Consider the following 8,676-nt stretch of genomic DNA (forward strand, 5'->3'; position numbering starts at 1 on the left):
GAGAACCACTGCTGTATGCTTACATCTCTTTATATTTAAAGTTCCCTTTAAAGAACCTTCTAATGTTTGAGTAATAATCTAAAGATATTAAACAAAGATATATATTGGATCAATTAAACAGTTTGTATTGGAAAATTTTATTATCCATGTGAAATTTTTATGTGGTTTAAAGTAGTGTTTTTTAATCAACAATAAGTTCAAAGTTTCCTAAGGATATTTCAGGAGAATTTTAATGATATCAATTAATATAGTGAGCTATAAATGCTTCTACTTACTTTTTTTTTGAGATGCCCCTGAAGATAGTAAGACTTTGAAGCAACTAACAAAGAGAATAATCTACATTACCTCATGCCTATACCTGGAAGACCTGGTTAGTTGAGAGGGAAGGCAATCAGGAGAAGGTAATAGGAGCCACCTTGCTCAGGATGGAATATCTTTAAGAGAGAGAAGAATATTGTGAAACACCTAAATTAGCCAACATTTTTTGGCGTTTTGCTGTAAAACCTTAGAATAAGACCAACTGGGGCTTCAATTCCAACTTTGCTTCTTAATAGCTTTATAATTTTGATGAATTGTCTAACCTCCTTAAGCTTCCATTTTTCATCAGTAAAATGGAAACATGAATAATGTTTACTTCAAATGATTTTCATGATGATGCAATGAAAAACAATTAAATGTAAAATGTTTCTCACAATGCTGATACATAGTGAAAACTCCATAGACAGTAGTTATAAATCACTGCTAAATCAGTTTGTGCTTTGGTCTGGGAACATCTTCAGAACCAAAAAGGTGATAAAAGTGGACCAAGCCATGTATTTTCTTGCACAGTTCTTAGTGGGGAAAACGAGTTCAAAGCACTTTGAAGAAGATGTTCAAGATGGTACCTAGAAAAAAGAATGGAATATTATTTTCTTTGATGACTTGTGAGTAGATCATTAACATTGATTTTGTGGAATTATTGGCAATCATAGTCTTTTTCATCTTTTTTGCCTCTGTAATACCATTCTGATTCAATCCACCCCACAAATCTACTTCCCATTCCTCCTTTTCTTTTCATTTGCTCTTCATAGGTTCTCTTGGGAGAGTGGGTAAAGAAATAGAGGTAACATGTATTTGAAAGTCTATATTTACCATTTTCATAGGAATGTATCATACATCAAGAAATATGGTTACATCAAAAAGTGGACATACCCATGAAGCCACCAAAGGGAAGAAAGAATGAAAAAGAAAGTAATGAAGAGGAAAGAAATAAAGAAGAAAGAAAGAGAAAGAAAGAGAGAAAGAAAGAAAGAGAGAAAGAAGGAACAATCAACAAAACTAAAAGGCAACTGACGGAATGGGAAAAAAATATTTGCAAATGACATATCAGACAAAGGGCTAGTATCCAAAACCTATAAAGAACCCTCCGAAATCCACACCTGAGAAACAAATAATCCAGCGAAGAAATGGGAAGAAAACATGAATACACACTTCTGTAAAGAAGACATCCATATAGCCAACAGGCACGTGAAAAGATGTTCAACATCACTCCTCATCAGGGACATACAAATCAAAACCACACTGAGATATCACCTCACGCTGGTCAGAGTAAGTTATAAGTTACCCAGTCTATGGTATTTTGTTATATCAGACCGAATGGACTAAGACATACAGTATGCCAAAACTTATGAGATATAGCAAAAGCAGTTATAAGGGGCAAATTTATGGCAATAAACACCTATATTTAAAAAGAAGAAAGATCTCAAAGCTAAAGGTATTAGAAAAAGAAGAACTAAATCCAAAGTTACCAGAAAGGAGAAAATAATAAATATTATAGCAGGAAAAGTCAAAGAGCAAATAAAAACAATATATTCACTAGGAAAAAAGCAGAAAACTCAAATAAATAAAATCAGAAATGAAAGAGGATACGTTATAATGGTAAGCTTAGAAATTTTAAAAAAAGATTATAATAGACAATTGTGAACAATTATAAGCTTCAAAATAGATGACCTAGAAGAAAATAATAAATCCTTAAAAGCATATAATCTACAAAGACTGGATCCAGAAGAAATAGAAAGCCTGAATAGATCAATAATGAAGGAGATTGAATCAGTAATAGAAAACCTCCCAAGAAAGGAAATCCCAGGACCTAATGGTTTCCCAAGTGAATACTGCCAAACATTCACAAGAGAATTTGTACCAGTTTTTCTTAAACACTTCCCAAAAATAGAATAGAGAACACTTCCAAACTTATTTTGTGAGGCCAGCATCATCCTGATATCAAAATAAGGCACTCAAATGGCAAACAGGCACAAAAAAATGTTAAACGTCACTAAACATCAAAATACAAATCAAAACCGCAATGAGATATCACCTCACAACTGTTCAGATGGCTATTATAAAAATTACAAGGGATAACAAATAGAGAATCCTTGTACAGTTGGTGGGACTATAACTTGATAATCTTTATGGAAAACACTAAAATCTTCTAAAAAAATGGACTCAACATAGAGAAGAAACTGAGGGTTATTGGAGGGGAGGTAGGTGGGAGATGGGTATTAAGGAGCACAGTCATGATGAGCACTGGGTGTTGTATGGAAGTGTTGAATCACTAAGTTGTACACCTGAAACTAATATTACACTGTATGTTAACTAACTTGAATTTAAATAAAAGCAGTATGAATCTTCCTCAAAAAAAAAAAACTAAAAATATGACTACCACATAATTCATCAATTCAGCCTTTGAGTACATATCCAAAGAAAATAAGATCATTACCTTGAAGAAATATTTTCAGTCCTATGCTAATTGCAGGATTGTTCACAGTAACCAAGATATGGAAACAATTTAATGAATAAATGAAGGAAGAAAATGTGATATACATGTACAATAGAATATCATTCAGCCTTAAGATAAAAAGAAATCCTACCACTTGTAACAACATGGATGAACCTAGAGGATGTTATGTTATGCTAAGTGAAATAATCCAGACATAGTAAAACAAATACTGCATGATCTCACTTATATGTGGAATCGAAAATAATAAAACTTATAGAGGCAGAGAATAGAATGTTGATTTACAGGAGCAGGGGGAGGCAGAAATAGTGAAATGTTGGTCAAAGGTACAAACCTTCAGTTATAAGATGAGTAAGCTCAGGAAATCAAATATTCAGCATTCAGATTATAATTAACAATATTATCTTGTAGAATCATTGTGGTATAAGATGTCCTTGTTTTGTTCCCCATTAATATCAAAATTTTGGTAATTATGAACAAAAATGACCCTGTGGGACCTGTGAGATCTAACACCACAGGCCAGGGGACTCAGTGGGAGTCTCACCTCTGTGCATTAGGTAATAGGCAGACAGATCTCAGCATGGGCTGTGTAACTGGTAGGAGCCTATGAACCAATCTGAGGCACCTTCAGCCACATCTCCTGGAAAATGCTGAATTGGACAGATACACATGGTTGAGCGAGCCTTTGTAGAATTCCAGGTTTCTAGAGAAGTTCCAGTACTCCAGTGGAGCAAAAAACATGTGAACTTGAATGCATTCAGGTTGGTAAGACGAACTTTGTGAGTATTACCCCCTACCACCACCACCTTGGCAGTATAAAGAAAGAGGAAGCTAAGGAGCTCTCCCACAGGGAAAAGGGAGAACAGTAAGTGCCCACTTCACCAGTTGTGTGAACAATGCAAAAGAAAGTCATTTTTCCCCATAGTACCCAGAGTGTTAACATAAGAACTGGGAAGAGACAGATCAGGACAATAGCAGATAAGAATACCAGAGGGCATAAAGGCAATGTGGTTTCCACTGACTGGAGGATCCCAAGGATTCTTCCCAACTAGTCAAAGGTACACCCAATGCCCCAAGTGCCAAACCCACACTTCTTCCCACTCTGCAGCCAGCTGCTTGTGCCAACTTCTGAGAGTGGCAGACAGAAAGTCCAAGCAGAAAACAAGCCAGGCTGTGTGAGCAAGGGAGAAACCACAATCTTGACCTATATCACCACCTGCAGGAAAACCAGAAGGAAGGTTCTGGCAGCCAGCCTACTGAGACTAAGATTGAGAGAAGAAAACATAAGCTTACTAATCATGCCAAAAAAGTAAAGAGGAAATGTGGAGCTGGTACAAAGTCAGAGAAAATCTCAGATATAAACAGGACAAACAAAATATCTCTCTAGCTGAAGGCAGCTAGGGAAAATTAGGGGAGATGACTGCTACCTCAAATGTGAAAAGAGCAATACAAACCTCCAAAGAACATGAAGAATCAAGAAAATATAATATCGCCAAAAGTTGATAATAATAATGCAATAACTAAACAGAAAAAGTCCTTCTGGGTGCCTGGTTGACTCAATCAGAAGAGCATGTGACTCTTGATCTTGAGATCATGAGTTCAAGTCTCACATTGGACGGAGAGATTACTTAAGATAAATAAATAAATAAATAAATAAATCCTGATATTTAACCAATAAAGAATTCAAAGTCGTTCTTCAGAGGAAACTCAGTGAGCCACAAGAAAACACATATATTTAACAAAATCAGGAAAACAATATGCAAACCAAAAGAGAAATATGACAAAAAGGTAGAAATCAATAAAAAAAAAAGAACTAAACAAATTTTGGAGCTAAAGTATTCAGTGAATAAAATGAAGACTACAATGGAAAACATCAACAACAGAAACTATCAGGAATAAGACAGATCAGTGAGTTAGAGGATGGAAACTTTGAAATAACCCAGTCAGAGAATGAGGGGAAAAAATGAAAAAGAGCAAAGCATCTTGGTAATCTATGAGATACCATCAAAAGAACCAATTCCAGAGTCATTAGAATTCCAGAAGGAGTGGGAGAAGGGAACAAAAAGTTTATTGAAAGAAATAATGGCTAAAAGCTTCCCAAACCTGGAGAGAAAACTGGACATATGAGCTTATGAAATTATAGACCACCTAAATATTTCATATCCAAACAATCTTCTCATCTTCTCCAAAACACATTATAATGAAACTGTCAAAAAATCAAAGACAAGAAGAGAACCCTAAAGCAAGCATCGACCTACCATCAGCTTTCTCAGCAGAAATCTTACAAGGCAGGAGAGAGTGGGACAATGTATTCAAAGTGATGAAGAAAACAAAATCTAGTATAAAATACTCTGACAAAGTTATCTTTCAGAAATGAAGAAACAATAAAAGCATTCCCAGAAAACAACAGTTGAGAGAGTTCATCACTGTTTGACTTTCTCTATAAGAAATGCTGAAAGGAATTCTTCAAGCTAAAATAAAAAGAAGCTATTTAGTAACATGAAAACGTACCAAAAAAAGAAAACAAAACAAACAAACAAACAAACAAACAAAAAAAACATATAACACACTGGTAAAGGTAAATAAATTAAGAAAACTTTAATTCTGTAATATGATGATATGTTAATCACTTAACTATATTATAAAGGTTAGAGGAAAAGAGCACAAAAAATAACTATAAACACTATATTTTCTTAACAAATACACAGAATAAAAAAGAGTTAAACTGAGCCACTAAAAACATAACATAGGAGAGACATCTAGAGTTTTAGTTAAAAAAAAATCAAAGTAGGGGCGCCTGGGTGGCGCAGTCGGTTAAGCGTCCGACTTCGGCCAGGTCACGATCTCGCGGTCCGTGAGTTCGAGCCCCGCGTCGGGCTCTGGGCTGATGGCTCAGAGCCTGGAGCCTGTTTCCGATTCTGTGCCTCCCTCTCTCTCTGCCCCTCCCCCGTTCATGCTCTGTCTCTCTCTGTCCCAAAAATAAATAAACGTTGAAAAAAAAATTTTTTTTAAATAAAAAAAATAAAAAAAATAAAAAAATCAAAGTAGCTATCAGTGTACTATGGATTGTTATATCATTAGAATATTTTATGTAAGGCACACGGTAACCAAAAAGGAAAAACCTAGAGTCAATTCAAAAATATAAAGACAGGAAATTACAGTATACCACAATAAAAGGTCATCAATCTACAATAGTCGGCAGTATGGGGGGGGAGGGAGTAGGACTTACAAAATGGCCAGAAAGCAATTAAGAAGGTGGAATTAGTAGGTTCTTACATATCAATAATACTATAAATGTAAACGGATTGAATTCTCCAATCAAAAGTCACAGAGTGGCTGAATGGATTTTAAAAAGAGTCAAATATATGCTGCCTCTAAGACAGTCACTTAAGATTTAGGTACACACATTAAGCAGATCAACCCAAACTGAGAGTTGGTTCTTTGAGAGAATTAACAAAATTGATAAACCCCTAGCCAAACTTATCAAGAAGGAAAAAGAAAGGACACAAAGATATAAAATCACGCAAGACAGAGCAGAGATTACAATTAACACCACAGAAATACAAACAATTATAAAAGAATATTATTAAAAATTATATGTCAACAAATTGGGCAATATGGAAGAAATGGAAAAATTCCTAGAAACTCAGACACAACCAACACTGAAACAAGAAGAAGTAGAAAATTTGAACAGACCCATAATCAGAAAAGAAATTGAACTGATTATCAAAAATCTCCTAAAAAACAAGAGTCTTGGACCAGATGGCTTCCCAGGGGAATTCTACTAAATAATTAAAGAAGAGTTAATATTTAGTCCTTTCAAATTGGTCCAAAAAATAGAAATAGAAGGACAACTTCCAAACCCATTCTATGAAGCCAGAATTACCTTGATTCCAAAACCAAAGACCCCAATAAGAAGGAGAATTACAGGCCAATATCCCTGATAAACATGGATGCAAAAATTCTCAACAAGATATTAGCAAATTGAATTAAACAGTACATTAAAAGAATTATTCACCATGATCAAGTGGGATTTATTCCTGAGCTGCAGGGCTGGTTCAATATTTGCAAATCAATGTCATACACCACATTAATAAAAGATAAGAATCATATGATCTTCCCAATGCATCTAAAAATTTTGACAAAATATAGCATCCATTCTTAATAAAAACTCTCAGCAAAGTAGGGATAGAAGGAATATACCTCAGCATCATAAAAGCCGTATATGTAAGGCCTGTAGCTAAAATCATCCTCAATGGGGAAAACCTGAGAGCGTTTCCCCTAAGGTCAGTAATGGACAAAAATGTCCACTCTCACCATAACTGTTTAACATCGTGCCAGAAGTCTTAGCCTCAATCAGACAACAAGAGGAAATAAAAGGCATCCAAATCAGCAAGGAAGATGTCAAACTTTTACTATCTGCAGACAACATGATAGTCTATGTAGAAAATCCAAAAGACCGCACCAAAAAAAAAAAAAAAGCTAGAATTAATACAAGAAATCAACAGTCACAGTATATAAAATCAATGTGCAGAAATCTGTTGCATTTCTATACACCAAAATAAAGGAGCAAAAAGAGAAATCACGGAATGAATCCCATTTGCAATTGCACCAAAAACAATAAGATACCTAGGAATAACCTAATAAAGGAGGTAAAAGATCTATACTCTGAAAACTGTAGAAAACTTGGCAAAGAAATTGAAGACAGAAAGTAATGGTAAAGCATCCCATTCTCAAGGACTGAAAGAGCAAATATTGTTAAAATGTCTATACTACCCAAAGCAATCTACACATTCAATGCAATCCTTAGCAAAATAACAACTACATTTTTCTCAGAGCTCCAACAAAAAACCCTAAAATTTCTATGGAACCACAAAACATCCCAAATAGCCAAAGCAGTCCTGAAAAAGAAAAACAAAACTGGAGGCATCCCAATTCCGGTTTTCAAGCTATATTTCAAAGCTGTAGTCATCATAACAATATGGCACAATCACAGACACATAGATGAATGGAACAGATAGAAAACCCAGAAATGGACCCACAAACATATGGTCAACTAATTTTTGACAAAGCAGGAAAGAGTATCCAATGGAAAAAGACAGTCTCTTCAACAAATGGTGCTGGGAAAACTGGTTAGCAATGTGCAGAAGAATGAAACTGGACCACTTTCTTACACCATACAGAAAAGTAACTTCAAAATGGATGAAAGTCCTAAATGTGAGACAGGAAATCATCAAAATCCTAGAGGAGAACACAGGCAGCAACCTCTTTGACCTCAGCTACAGCAACTTCTTCTTAGACACGTTGCTGAAGGCAAGGGAAATAAAAGCAAACATGAACTATTGGGACTTCATCAAAATAAAAAGCTTCTGCTCAGTGAAGGAAACAATCAACAAAACTAAAAGACAACCAATGGAATTGGAGAAGATATTTGCAAATCACATACCTGAAAAAGTGTTAGTATCCAAAATCTATAAAGAACTTATCAAACTCAGCACCCAAAAAACAAATAACCCAGTTAAGATGTAACCAAAAGTCATGAATAGATACTTTTTTTTTTTTAATTTTTTTTTTCAACGTTTATTTATTTTTGGGACAGAGAGAGACAGAGCATGAACGGGCGAGGGGCAGAGAGAGAGGGAGACACAGAATCGGAAACAGGCTCCAGGCTCTGAGCCATCAGCCCAGAGCCCGACGTGGGGCTGGAACTCACGGACCGCGAGATCGTGACCTGGCTGAAGTCGGACGCCTAACCGACTGCGCCACCCAGGCGCCCCTAGATACTTTTCAAAGAAGACAGACGTATGACTAACAGACATGAAAAGATGCTCAATTTCACTCATCATCACGGGAAAACAAATCAAAACCACAATAAGATACCACCTCACACCTGTCAAAATGGC

Source organism: Prionailurus bengalensis, chromosome A1, assembly GCF_016509475.1.
Source record: "Prionailurus bengalensis isolate Pbe53 chromosome A1, Fcat_Pben_1.1_paternal_pri, whole genome shotgun sequence".
Lineage (NCBI taxonomy): Eukaryota > Metazoa > Chordata > Mammalia > Carnivora > Felidae > Prionailurus > Prionailurus bengalensis.